Source organism: Lichenostomus cassidix, chromosome Z (genome assembly GCF_008360975.1).
Source record: "Lichenostomus cassidix isolate B80296 chromosome Z, HeHo_3.0, whole genome shotgun sequence".
Lineage (NCBI taxonomy): Eukaryota > Metazoa > Chordata > Aves > Passeriformes > Meliphagidae > Lichenostomus > Lichenostomus cassidix.
Genome location: NC_139511.1, coordinates 40,879,665 through 40,894,944, shown reverse-complemented (window position 1 = coordinate 40,894,944; position 15,280 = coordinate 40,879,665).

Sequence of the window (15,280 nt, the reverse complement as noted above, 5' to 3'; positions counted from 1 at the left end):
TCTAATGAGCAGAAAGCAGGGCTTAGAGAATGGATTACACCTTGCATGTGAGGGGTAACTCTGTCTCTCAACTTGGTAGCTATTTTTTAGCTTAATTTTTTAGTAAATTCAGCTTCTCAAAACCTCTTAAGAGTAATTGCTTTTGTAAGTCTGCCTTTTATTTGGCAGAGAATAAAGAGATCTAGGGTTTTCTTTTTACTGAAACTGAGTTTTCAGCAGAATTCTTATATACACTGGGAAAGATGAGTTTTTCCTAAATGTGCCTGATCTATCCAACATATGCTCAATATTGTTCACATCTAACTTAACCAGTATCGAACTACATTCTGCTAGGGCTATGCGTATTTTTGAAATCTCATTGCTTTTAACCATTAATGTATCAAAATCTACAGTCAATATAGAGGACTTTTGCCTTCTTGCCCTTTGAAGGCTGTACTTTTATTAGTAGCCTGAAGAACCCTCAGAAAATACTAAATCTGCCAAACTGGCAGCTCAACCATGTAATTCATGCACTTTGGTTATTTTGCATGAAACGATGAGAACACAAACCTATTTCCATCAATTAAGGATCTTTCTAGCATTAAAAATAGTCACACATGGAAATTTTTTATATGTGGGAAAATCCTTCATAAGACTCCTTTTCACCACCCTAAGATGAATGACACAGACTGGAACAGTATCTCAAAAAATTAGAAGTATCCTAAGAGCAGAAAACACTAGAAAGTGACAGTCACAGTGGAACAGAATGAGAATCAACATATCAGGATACTTCACATAGCTCTGTCCGAGATGCTACAGTCACCAGCTGCTTTTCGGCTAGCAGAGGTTGAACAGCATATTTGTACCAGCTGCTCAAGGGAAGGCAGTGATTTAGTGGCAGATGACGAGGTACTTGGTGGCTTTCAAGTGAGCTGTCAACCTACCCATGCCTGTGAGCCCAGCTGGTCTGCACTCAGGGGTGCTGAGGATGCTATCTGACATCCTCAAAAGGCTGCTCTTCTTCAGCTCTGACAGGTTACGGGGATTGGAGAAGTCCCCAAATGACCAGGGTAAAGCAAATATTGGACCCATCCTACAGGAAGGGCAAATGGAAAAACCTGAGGAACTACAGGCTGGTTGTCTCATTTTCAGTCCCTGGGGAAAGCATCTGAGAAGCAAGAACTCTTAGGCACATATGAGCACACATAGCAGAAGATGGAGATTGGCTAAGTGATGTCTGATCTGACTGATGATCATCTGCAACAAAAGGATTGGATTTGTGGATGAGGGGAGAGCAGTAGGTGATGCTGGCCTGCTTGTTCATGAGCAAGGCTTCAACAGACACTGTGGGCACTGTGAGGAAAGGCAGCAATCTGGACAGGAGGAGGGCAGCTTTGAGGTGTCTGCTCTGCCTACAGGGACATTACCAGGGGCTAGGCTTTTTTGACAATAGTTGCCATAAGTAGAAACAGCCGTTTCCAGCTAAAGAAAGCAGCCTCAGGAATTTTTATGGCAGGGCAACTGAGCACTGGGACAGACTGCCTGGAAAGGCTGTTCCATCTCTGTCCTTCATGGAAATCAAACCCAGCTACACAAAGCCCTGAGCAACCATATCTGAAACCACTGCTAAGCCTGCTTTGGGCAGGGGGGTGAGTCTGGAGACCTGCTGCACTCCACACCAGTCCAGATAACTGTTTTCTTATATTCTTCCAGTGGTTATAGTTACAAAACCACTCCAAAGAATTAAAAGCTGAAGAAAAATATTTCCAGAGTCAGATAACCCATTACTTATGAACCTAATGTTTTAAATAATATGTAATACTGGAGGGTTGCTGTAACTCATTTTCCCATGTTGCACATATCCACTTTGACACCCCACAAGTATCAGTCCCCACAAAGTCCCAGCACATTGTTCCTGGTTTTCACCTGTTTGCTTATTTTTAACTCAGAATTTATTTCACAAGAATACCACCGTATCTGTCTAGGATTAAATCTGGTCAAATGTTTGCTTACATGAATGACAGTTTCACTCTGATGGGGGGCAGGGTGCTTGCTACAGGTAATGTGATGGTATCTGCCCATTACTGACAGCCCCATTTCAGAGGATCACTTAGCCAAAATGAAGCTGGGAATAGCAGGGGTTTTGTAAAATAGTGAAAACACTTAGCACTTTCTGGTTCTGTTGTGACCAACATCTGGCTTTGCTCACATCCTCAAATGAAGCCACAAACGAACCCACCTGTGAGATATAACAGTGGGATGAAAAGAAATGGTCCCTCACTTTTTCTTGGAGGGCAGTTAGAAGGAAAATGAGTCTGCGCTTGTACAAATCTCACTTTGGACACAAAGAAGAATCTGCACAATCAAGTCAATCTTCTATGTATTTTTCTAAGAAGGTATTTGGCTTTTGGCTACTTAATACTTTTTAGTAGCTATAGTGATGAAGTAGCTGCTTCATCAAAGTAGCTGGGATAATGAACTGTAGAAAAACAAATCTGGTTTGTGGGATTATTTTCACATGTACTCCATCTTGCTTGGGAAAATTTGTATGTCTGGACTTGTGTGGTACTTTTAAAAAACTGTAAAAAAAGCTAGATATGTGTTTGATTGTGTAGCTTGTCATGTCTTTGGAGAGGAGCTGATACTTAAAATAGTTAAGATGGAGAAACCATATTATGGAGGCCTTTGATGGAACTTACTATCTAATATATAGCCTAACAATCCCAAGGAAAAGCTTGTCTTAAAATTTGTACATCAGAATATATCAGTGGTGGCATTATTATTTATATAAAGGCATTGCGTTACAGTAGTATAAATGACTTTTGGCAGAAGGCAGTAGTTGGTTAATGTTTGTTAAGTGCTACTCTCTTTAATTGCTGGGGAAAAAAAGGAAAAATAACTCTACTGAAATGATTTCACTTTCTGCTGAGTGCTCTGTGTCATTTCTTGGCAAAGGTAATGGAAGGAAAAGTATCAGCAAAAAGTGACCATGGACTGTTTTTTTAACATTAACAGTACTGACTCCAATTTTCTTTCCCATATTTGGTATTGCCTAAACTGCAGTAAAGGACTATGATACAATTTGTATTTCAAGCTGCTAACCTAGGCCAATTCTCAAAAAGAATTGAAAGCACCTAAAGCAGTACATTGAACAGTTATGTTCAAAATTACATTCATGCCCCACCACACCTCAGGTGAGAGGCATCTTGTTTCTATCACTGCCTTATCTTTGATCTTTGATCCTTCACTTAAACATGTGCATTTACACATCTTCTTCCATCTGGCCTGGCCCATGCTGCACAGCCCAGCAACTGCTTAATTTTTAAGTCTGCACACACATATGCTGTAGGCATGCTCAGAAACTTTCCTTTCCTTCCCCTCCCTGTATGAGAACAGCACACACTCTCATTTTTTGAAAGAATGAGAAATACATGTTGCTGTCTACACAAGAATTTGGTCTCTTCTCTGAAGAACTCAGCAGTTCTATAGTTGCAAGGGGGTCAAAGACAAACCCTTCTCCATACTATCTACTGCCTTGGCCAGCCCTGTGCAGTTGTTAATTCCCTCTGCTGATTGTTCCTGCTGTTTGCGGAGCTTTGTGCAGAGTCTCAGATAGGAAATCAGGCACATAATGCCAACATCCCCTTGGAAAAAACTTTTAAATGCACCCCAGTGTATACATCTTTACTGATGTTTGCAGATCTCTGTGCAGATATTGCACACCATTCACACACTGTAACTCCCAGGTAGGAAGTGTCACTGCCTGTCTGATAGCACATTTCTTTTGTCTTTCTCTGAGGCTGTGGTACAGACCAGTCAGTATCAGAGGCCACTGCTAAGCTGGGAGGGTGGCTCAGAGTGATGGCAAGTCTCAACAACTGACATCAGAAGAATGACAGGCAAGAGAAGTTACAAAAACACAACAAGGCAATACAAGTTACAGGAGACAGGACTCCGCATAGTTTTAGAAAGAAAGGTTTATCAACCTCAAAATGCTTATGCAAATGAACTTCAGCTGGAGGAAAAAACCAACCTTCACTACTCTGTCTTTTAAACATCTCTGATTACCAGACAGAAGATTCTCTGTCTTTATTTTTAAAATGGCAGAATAAAAATGGTAGAATAAAATTTCAGCCTCAGTGTTAAATGAAAATCTGTGAAAAAGCACTAGGCTCTTGGATAAAACACTCTCAAATAACATTTAAGTATATGTCAAGAGGCCCTTGGCATTTTTTCCTCACTGAATCAATTCAAGTGCAGCAGTTCAAGATGCTGAAATCCTGGTTTCAGAGCTGCTCAGCCCACATTACCACATTATTTCTGCCATGAGGGAGTCCAGCTGCTGGGCAGGTTTGGGGCTTTGTGATGTAATTTCTGTGGCTCTCCAGTGTATTTTATGAAAGTTCACACAGTACATTTTCTGCTAGACAGAGAACATCAGCAGAGGCTTGCAAAGCACAGTGACTTCTAGGGAAACTGAAATTGTCTACATTAACTTAGAGACAAAAAATGTCTTAAAAATAAGCTGTGGAAAGCAGAACCAGTGATGAGTCTCAGCCTAGCACAAGCACTTGCGTTTTTTCACGTAGTAGGGAGATGGTAAGAAGGGACAGAGCATTCATTGTTAGATGTGAAGAAGTGAAGTGGCAAGGGAAGCCCATGTAAACCTTGGAAACACAGCAGTATAGAAAAGAATATGGCATAGATCTATTCACTTCTTCTGGAGTCCTGTCAGTGGACACATACTCAGTGAACACATGGTGAGGGAAAAAAGAAGGAAAAAAGAAGTTAGCCTCACTAGGACATTTTACTAGAGTTAAATATTAACTTGTCCAGAGGAAGTGAAAGGCAGCAAAATATCACAGGGTTATTGATTTCAGTGTAACTTTATCCAAATGCCCTACTGTGGCAAGTCTAATGTAAACAAATAGGAAGACAAGCCACTTCCTCCAAAGAAACTACCCTAGAAAAAAATTGCAGGGCACTGCACTAAAAGGCAAGTGAGATGAAGAACATAATTCTTTATACTGAGAAAAACAGAATGAGAAGATAATGTGTAATAAAATAAAAAAATTGATTCAGACTAGAAAAATTTAAAAACCCCAACAAAACAAAAAAACCTCAACAAACAAACAAGAAACCCCAAAACAAACAAAAAACCCCTCCATAACAATAAAACAAGAAGGCAAAAAAAAAGGGAAGAATAGAAAAACTAGTAAGAGATAATGATAGTAAAATGGCAGGATATGGTGGAAGAAACTGTTCTAATGAAGTTTTGACATTTTAAAAAGTTGTCTATTCTGTCTGTATCCATTCTTTCCACCACTACTGTGCTGAAGCATTGTAAATGACTTAATATTGTACTTGTGGGAAACTACAAGTTTTGACTGGGAGCCCACTGCACATTTAGGAGGCAGTGATTCACACTGCAGCTCTGCTGGGCAGGTGCTGCATGTCAGCCTGGTGGCCAGGCTGTGCTGAGCTGCACTGTCCTTGTCACCCTGTGCTGCACACCTTCCTCCTCTGCACAGCCTTTGCAGGGTGCTGGAGGAGCTGTGGGCTGCTCCCACCCAGCACTGCAGGTAAAGCTGTCTTTAACAAGGCACAAGAGATTCTGTGTAGGACATCTTTCTTTTTTGGTGGTAGAAATTATGAATAGAGTTGCTTTCTTGTTTGGAAGTCCTGCAACTGTTTAAATTACTGCCAGGAATGACTTGCTTGTTCTCTCTGCCATCAATAGGGACTGTGGGGTGTCTTGCTCAGAAACACCGTTGTGAATGATATCTTACAAGATCTGAGCACTTTTTGTACGAGGTAGGGGGATGGCAACAGACCTCCACCTCCAAGGCAAACCCAGAAGCTCTAAATGAAAATCACTCAAAGGAGCTAAAATCTGCACATAGTTATAAAATTAAAATACAATAAAGCTAAAATCTTCACACTAACCTCCCCAGAACAGCTAACACATTCTTCTTCTACCTTCAAAGTAGTATGTAGTATTCAGTATAAATTACGTCAGGTAGTGCCAAAAGATTTGGCTGTAATGGAAATAAACTCCCTTCACAGACACCTAGGGATTTTCCTTCCTGTAAAGTTAAATTTCTAGCTTACCTAAAATGGAGCAACTATATGGGAAAATCTTTCCTTGTGGAAAATTAATTCAATGGAATAATGCCTTAATACTTTTAAAAATCTAATTCTGAAACAAGACTGTCCACACTGACCTTTACTAAACAAATAAGTCTGGGATAGCTCCACAAACAGAATAGTGTAGATCAGGAAGCTCTATTTCCATCTGAAAGTTGAAAGAATGGAAGTTCAGCATCACACATCAATCATTTTAAACAATGAGACATATCTCTTGGACGCAGTCATATCCCAGTGTTTTCTCACAATGCATCCATTAACGTGCCTAAACTATAACAGGAAGTCCTCTAGTACTTACAGAACAGTGTAACTTTATCTACATGCCCTAACTTATATTTTCACCCGGTCTGTTCATTGGGCTTAAAAGTGAAATAAATTGAGGTTTTACGTTTATTACTACCAGACAGCTAGGACTGCTTTTCTTCATTTGGGAGCACATACCCTGCTTAATACTGCAACTTATGAGATACCATAATCCAGACATTTTTGTCATGAGAAATAGTCACCACAACTAGTATTAGAATATATTCCAGATACTTCATATGCACTAAATGGAGATCAAACTACATTATGTGCTTATACTGCAAAAAAAACATTTTATCCTCCGTATTCTCTGCATAGGGGTGATTTCAAGATATTGCTCCAATGTTATTGAATTACAAGAGCACAAAACCAGCCCCAGCAAAGATCCAAATCAACTCAAGAGGTCTGGTGTTGCGGTTATTAGTTGCATTAGTGGTGGTACAGCAGACCTTACCGGAGAGTGTCTCTGCCCAGCCTGGGTAAACTCCTCAGTGCCCCAGACTTCTGGTCACTGCGCTTACAGCAGCCAGGGAGCTGAATGACTAGCTGTGGCTTTGTCTGCTATTCACAACATGACAGCAGTAAAGGAGGTGAGAAGGGTCTGTGCATAGTGACCATGGGAGTTGTTTATTCACATGATCACCAGAGGCCAAAGACCTCCCAGAGACCAACACACCTCATGGGAAAGACCTTGTGCAGAGATGTCATCATGGCAGAGGGTCAGGGGTTTTCTATAGAGCCAGAGGGGCGGGGACAGCACACTGGCCAGGGATCTCTGGGCACAGGGGTAGTACATGGGCAGAGTTGGGGTACAGGAACAATAGGGAAAACCCGAGGGAGTGGCCAGGACCATGAGGGAAGGGAGGACATGTTGCAGTGGCCCTGCCACAGTTGAGCGCCTTGGGTTCAGGGTGCCATGGCAAAGCCCCTGAGGAGTCATGGATTTGAGTAAGCTCCGTGGTTATGGTGACCTGAGAAAACACTCCCGTGGACCTTTGCCACCAGATTAGTTAATATGCACCAGCACACTTGACAATTGGCCCCGCTTCTCTCCCCTCCCCTGTTCCATATAAGGTTTTGTTCTAGAAGTTTCTCCTTTGTTCTCCAGTTAAGTTGTTAGCCATTGGTTCTTTTGGATTTTGTACCCTCCCCCTCTGTACCCCCACTGGACCAACCCTGTGTCAGTCATGAGTTCTCTGTACCCCATTGGCCGTCTCTCGTTTCCCCTCCCCTTTTCCGTTACCTTAAAAGCTGCTGCACAGCACAGAGCAGTGCCATTTTGAGCACCTCTACCTGCTGTCCTGAGCTCCCTGCCCAACCCTCAATAAACTCTTCTTCGACCCAGCTCAGAATTGCCTACATTTCTTGCTTTCGCCATCTGATCTCCGACCTCCGCAGCTCCCGTAAGAGCACAGCTTTTTCTATCCTTCCCCCCGCCGCCCTGAAGGGCGAGCTGCCGCTGCCTGGGGAAGGCCTTGCTGTCCGAACTGAGTCAACGGGTCCCAGAGACCCGACAAGGACATATGAGGAAGAAAAGGGGTGGGAAATACAGAACTCAATATCATCAGGGGGCAGACTGCAACAGTCTGGGTCTCAAAATTCCTTGTTATTGCACACAGATATGGAAATGCCCTGTCATAGCAAAGCAGGACTGAGGAAGAGTTGTGGAGAAGGGCAACACTGTTCTAGCCTTCCTGCTACTGCCAGCTCTGCAGATTTATCTCTAGCTGTGGGTGAGGAGACTTCTCCCCAGTACCATGGTCTTCTGAGGCTGCACACAAGTTTGATGGTGGTCAGTCGGGCACAGTGAGCACTAGAGAAATGCACAGTGGCCTTGGCCAGAGGGGACAGTGAGCAAGGGACATCTTGTGCATCCTGCAACTCAAATGAGGCGGGAGGGCACCATGATGGGGGATAAGGTGCTCCGCATTTTTTCTGCATTGATGGTGAGTTACTCTTGGTGTGATAGTTAAGATTGATTTCACCTATCTCCACTCAAAAATGCACGTTCCTTGTCAGAGTTAAAAACCAGTTAAATCTAGATATCTTATCAATTAAGTTAAGTGTTAAAATACTTTTTATTCACCAGAAATGGAAAAGGTTGAGTAGAGATGGGTTACAGCCATCTACTGCTAGCAAGCTAAACCACCAAACAAACTTTATGTATCACAATGTCATCTTTCCTCTGCTAGGCTGTCAATCTTTAACAGTAGCATTGCCACAAAGATTGCAGAGTTTTCTATTCTTAGCTGTGTCACCACAAGTAAGGGAAGGCTATAACCCATGGAACATTTCTTTAGAGAAGGCGACTGACTGACTGACTTCAACACAGCCAGTTAAGATGTGTCTTAATTACCACAAAAACTTCAAACAGAAGCTTTTTAATTAACAGTAGCCAGCTGCTCCATCTCACTTTCACCACTAAATTTTTCTCAAATTCCTCCATTTTATCTTTATCCTAATTCTTCCAGGATCATCTAGCATCACATGTAGACAAGTGCAATTTTTACAGTGTAAGCCATTAAAAAAATTAAAAATTAGGCATTTAAAAATGTAATAGTACATTATTTTCACCACTTAAAAAAATGGATATAGTCTTATGTCTTTAGTGTAAATCCGTACAGCAATCTATGTCCTTAGTCAGACACACACACACAAAAATTAGAGAACAGGCACAGTGTCTTGGCAACAGAGAGAGGTTTCATTGCATTGTACAAGACACAATTTTTCAAGTGCTGGGGATGGTCACTCTATGGGCTAAGAAATCCTGGAAAGAGGAAGAAGAGAAAACCTTTCCCCAGTGCCCACTGCACTGCTTTTTATTCCACATGCAATACCTGATTTCACATACAAGACTGACAGAAGAGCAGCCGTACGCCTAAGCTTCTCCCAGTGGTGAGGACACTTTCCAGGAAGAGGACATATGAATTTGAATGTTCACAGCCTGAAAAGGACATTTGTAGGTGAATATCCTGTTCACAGAACAGACATTCAAGCTTGTATATTAAGGAGGTTCAGATGTCTCAATGCCAAAATAGATCTCCTTTAGCCTCACCCATAGGGATTTACTTGTCTCACCTGTATCTGGATGCTGGTTCAAGCAACAGATAGGTATTGAGCAGCTCAAAATCAGGTAGTTTTGGGTAGCAACTGAGTAGCAGGTTGTATTTTTGAGGCCAGGTTGTAGAAACAAATGGATTGCAATTTAGGACTCATCCAAAAACAAACTGTCTGAATCCTGCTTTACCTGCGCACATCATTTAGTGGATCTAATTCAAGGACAGTCCTCAGATGAAACACAGTCCCACACCCACGAGCATGTCAAGTCTTTTCCCCTAGGTTAATAAGAATCAGTAAGTGTCTTCTAGTTCAAACATGTTTTCCTTTCACATTTCTTCAGTCCTCAGTTTATTAGTCTTGTTCTGGACACAGGAACAAGCTGTCTGGAACAAACTTGTCTGGACACTATCTCATCCATCACCTCATCAGGACGGTTGAGGCCACCTGAGATGCAATTTTGGCTCCAAAAGTCACAGTACTTGGCTGTCGTGTGTTGCACAAGAGGACTTTATGCCAGCCTAGGTGATATGGGTAATTTTAACTCCACTTGGTTTAACTGCTCTTAAGCTTTACATCTTCCTTTGTCTTTACAAGGACATACCAGCAGCCTCAGAGAACACTACATGGCTTAATTTCATTTTTCACAGAGTTGAACATTTGCTTATTTCCAGCTTCCTCCATCTGGTAATAAATGATGGGAAGTTCTGTCAGCAGTTGCAATACCTTTGGGAAGTTTGGTGCCTACGATTTGTGTCATGTGTATTACCCATTTGTAATTTGTTATGATGACTGATGACTTGTTCAAAGAGCTTCTAGGCTCAGCATTAACTCTAGCACACACAGGAGTGGGCTGAACAGAATAAGGATTCAGCTTGTCTCCTGTGCACATATATCAGGTAATCCCAATCTTGTTTATAACTCCAGGGTAAAGAAATATCTGCAGATATTCCCTGTAGGGAATAAGATCAATACCTTGACTAGCACCAGCTGGGTAGCAATACTTCATATTCTTCAGGCTTTGTTCCATTCATACGCTGAAAGAATTACTGTGCTGGTTTTGGCTGGGGTAGAGTTAATTTTCCTCCCATAGGCTGTTATGGGGCTGTGTTTTGGATTTGTGCTGAACACAGGGTTGATAATAGAGAGATGTGTTTGTTATTGCTGAGCAGGGCTTACACACAGCCAAGGCCTTTTCTGCTTTTTGTGCTGCCACAGTGGGGAGAAGTTGGGTGTGACTGGGAGGCTGGGAGGAGACAGAACCAGGACAGATGACCCCAACTGACCAGGGGGATATTTCAGACCACATGGCATCATGCTCAGGATATAGAGTAGGGGAAAGAAGGTGGAAGGGGAGGATGTTGAGACTGATGGCATTTGTCTTCCCAAATCATTACATGTGATGGGGCCCTGCTTTCCTGGAGATGGCTGAACACCTGCCTGCCCATGGGGAGGGCTGAATTAATTCCTTGTTTTGCTTTACTTAGGTGTGTGGCTTTTACTTTCCCTGTTAAATTGTCTTTATCTCAACATGTGAGTTCTCCAGCTTTTACTTTGAATTCTCTCCTCAGTCCTGCTGTGGGGGAATAAGTGAGTGGCTGTGTGGGGCTTGGCTGCTGACTAGGGTTAAACCATGACAATTATTCACAAAGCAAAAGTAAGAGAGAAAAAAAAAAGACAGAACTTAAAATGAAGATATAAAATAAATGTTGGTATTACAGAATTAATTAAATTAAAAACAAATTCAAGGTCAACCATTAGAAAATAGCAGGTAGTGGTAGGTGAGAAATAATGGCTTTAAACTGAAAGAGGGTGGATACAGTTTAGAAATAAGGAAGAAATTATTTACTGTGAGGGTGGTGAGGCACTGGAGCTGTGGATGCCCCATCCCTGGCAGTGTTCAAGGCCAGGTTGGATGTGGCCTTGAAAAACATGGTTTACTGTCCCTGTCCATGGCAGGTGGGTTAGAACTAGATGATCTTTAAGGTCCCTTACAACCCAAACCATTCTATGATTCTATGATATGTGGACATTTGTGAACGAAGACAAATCTGAGGTAAATAATTCTTGCTTTAATTTTTCCATGACTTTGCATCTGGAATATCATCAGAATTAGATGAGGACAATTTCTTTAATGTATGAAAAAGGTCTTGATAAAGCACTGGTCAAAAAGAACTTTATATTGCAAATTGGGGCTCACTTCCCATCAAGCTTTCCATGAGGCATCTGACTTTTATATAGCACTTTACAAGATTTATCACAGATCTGTCTCTATTGAAATCACTCACACGCTATTTTTTTTCTCACTTAGGGTGGTTTCATTGTAAATGGAAACTAACCTGTATAGCAATTCCTGATGTACAACTACAGTGCTGACTTCCCCCTATGCAGAAAAGGACCTGTCCTGCATTTAACCTTGTTAATGAAAGCAGAGAAATAACTCTTTTTCTTGGCTGGACATTTGGTTACTAGTTCAGTCCACAAACCATAAAAGTGTGTTTGTTTAAGGCTCATAGGAGAGTAGAGGTCAGAAAAGAAATTAATTTACATTTAAAAAAAACCCTAAAGTTTAGACTAATTGTCACAACAGATAAGGTTTTGAAAAAGAAACAAAACCTGTTTGGTAAGTTTCAAACCAAGAGTCATCAGGAAATTCCAGATCCACAGATGTTCTACCAGTGCCGGAAGGGTCGCTCTATTCACTTTAACATCCTTTAAGCATTAAAAGGGATGTAGTAGCTTTTTACATTTATCAACCAACATTTACATTTGACTTTTTAAGGGCAGTGGGGAAACACTAAGGAAATGTGTGTATCTTCTTAAATATTTTACTGATCTGATTTCTTACAGAGCACCTGGTCTTTCCAGGATAAATTTTTCAGATATACATTCCTATGAACAATGAATTTACTTTAATGATAAACTCAGTCTCAGTGTTGGCCATCTGTAATAGGTCATTTCACTCCTTAGTGTCTTCACTGACTTCAGTCAGTGTTTCTGAATGCTGCTAAACATTCTGCTGACTGCAGAAAAAAAAATAGGATATTTGGATTTATCCAGGTGTTAAATTTCAACCCACTGTTAGTAACTTTAGTGTCCTGATTACAAGCTGGTTCCTTTTCTGTATACAAAAGAAAAATGAAAACAACCCCCACCCCAAATTGTCACTCAATAGCACCACTTCAGCCACAAAACCATCAAATCGGTGATGGTCTTGGAAGTCTTTTCCAACCAAAATGATTCTGTGATCTGTGAAATAACTCCTGGTTATCTAACCCCCTCCAGCTGTCCAGAAATCTGCAGGACCATGGCACAAACCTGCTTGCTCTGAGGCTCATCCCAGCACTTCTGCTGCCCCTGCTTCCACAGCTGCTGCCATTGCCACATCTCTTCCCACTCCATCCTCGGCAGGGGCAGCACCACAACACCAGGCAGCCACACTAGTGATGCCAGCAACAAGAAAGAAATCATGGACAACAGCAGAGCTGAGGATTGGAGCATCAGCAGGGTGTCCAGAGAAGAATAAAACTGAACCTGAGTGTGAAATTAAATGCTATTTAAATAAGCTTATAATCAGAATATGCAGGCACCATCCAGGAAGCTGCAAGTGGGGTTTAAAACTAATTGCACACAACATAATATACTACAGTAGTGATTTTAAACACACTTGTTTATGGCAAATGGCAACTATTTCTGTTGCAACTTTAGTAAACAAGAGGCAATCCTTGTGCCCTTGAAGGATGGGAATGTGTCATGAACTATCCCAGTTCTCTTGTTTGCTCACTGACACGCTGGGCTTGTTGAAGTTTTCTGTGTCTAAATGTTAAACCTTTCTTTCCTAGATTTCTTAAAAATTCAACCTGTGTTTCTGCAGAAGCTTTCCTGGGTACCTTATTTTACTTTTAGGTCTAAGCTGTAGGCTGTCCATTGTTTTGTCAGGTCTATTCTCAACGAACTGTAACTTTCCAGAGGGAAAATATAGGTTCATCGTGTACTATTTCCCCTGTAAGGGATTAGGCATAGCAAAGATGGGTAGCAATTGTATCTTTTTAAATCATTTTGGAATCCCATCCAGCTGTACTTTTATACAGCACCATGTCATGCTAGGCTGTTCTGGTCACAGCATCCCAAACATCTGCCACATGCTGTGACTGTGAACTCTTCAAGGAAACAGAAGAGCCAGCCTAATAAACAAAGTACTGTTTGGATGTGAAAAATAACATTTAGCCAACTTTCTGCTCTGGTTTTGGTGGAATACAAGTTCTCCATGTCCAATCCCCTCAGGATGCAAAGCAACCACTCACTTCACAGAGAGCTGCCTGAATGAGCATGAGCAACCCTCAAGAAACTCTTTATCACATTGAGCAGTGAATTCTCACTACTGTTTATTTGTCAGTTTTCATGGAATAGATCAGCTTCTGTATCTCTCCTTTTAAATATGTTTAACATTTGTAAATACCTTGTCTCTCCCAAGTCTGAGACTCTAGCCCAGACAGCTCACTTCACCCATCCAAAGGGAATTCACTGATGTAAAGGGCGTCTCAACTGACTATGACATGATCCTAAAGTCACTTCTGTTCTCTTCAATCTGGAAATGTGGATTCAAAGCTAAGTAATGACACAGGCCCTACTAAAGTGACACAGATTTTCCTCCTGTCTAAATGAATGTGAACAGGAGTAAAACAGGAGAAAAATAACAGTTCTGTTGAAAAGTCCTGAGCACATACCCATGGAAACTTTTAAGAGGCTAATAAATAAGACCATCTCACTGAAAGAGGCTTTTATTCTCAGCTTGAGACTGCAGTGGGTGAAACTGATACCCAGCCAAATTAGTATCAGGCACTCTCAGCAGAACTGAACTCCCTTATTTAGTAGTAGTTACTCCTGTTCTGAAATAAAAGCTTTATCTAGTGTATGATTAATATTGTGTACTGATTTGGTGAGAGCACAATGGAAAAGAATTTAAAAGGTAATTTTATCTGCCAGCTTGAAGAACTACTTTCCACATTTGATGAACAGAATAGCAAACAGAAGACAGGAAGTCTCTGAAGAGAAAGCCAGCTAATGTGTGGAAATGTATGCATACCAAGAATGTCTGGAGGCAGGTACTGAGGTAAGTAAGCCAGCTGAGGTTGCCTTTATGCTAGTGAGCAGCAGCAGTCAGTGGGCTCACCCTCCTGCCACAGCCTCCAAGCCAGTGCACTCACCTTTTAAAATACTGCTGATTGTTAAAAACACATAATACATCGTAACATGGGGATATCAATACTTTTCCAACACATGGTATCTTCCCTCTGTTTGTCACATCTTGCACTGGTTAGTACTTAGAAAAGGAATCATCTATGAATGCAAAGAAACCCCAGACTGGATTGTTTAATTCTGTTTTCACAGCACTGATATTACCCCCTATTTACAGCAAAGAACAAAAACACACATGTAATTTTCTGAAAATTATACACTGAAATCCATGCAGATACATTTAACCTTCAAAAGGTGCTAGCTGACCATTCCAGCACTATTGAAAATATGACCAGTGCCCACAAATTAAATTTCATTCATTATTCAGTCAAAGTCAAAAAAACCAAAGAAACAGAACTACAGATGTAGTAAACTCACTACATGAAGCAAAGCTTCATCCTAGCCTTCATAAATAGAGCTTCTGCTCACCAATATAAGTGTTCACATTTTAGGAAATGGGAGAGGTTAGCTGGTTGTTTTTAGCCACACACATTTGCATTGACTCATTCTGGAAAGTTCCTGTCAAGATGAGTACACACATACTAACTTGTACTAC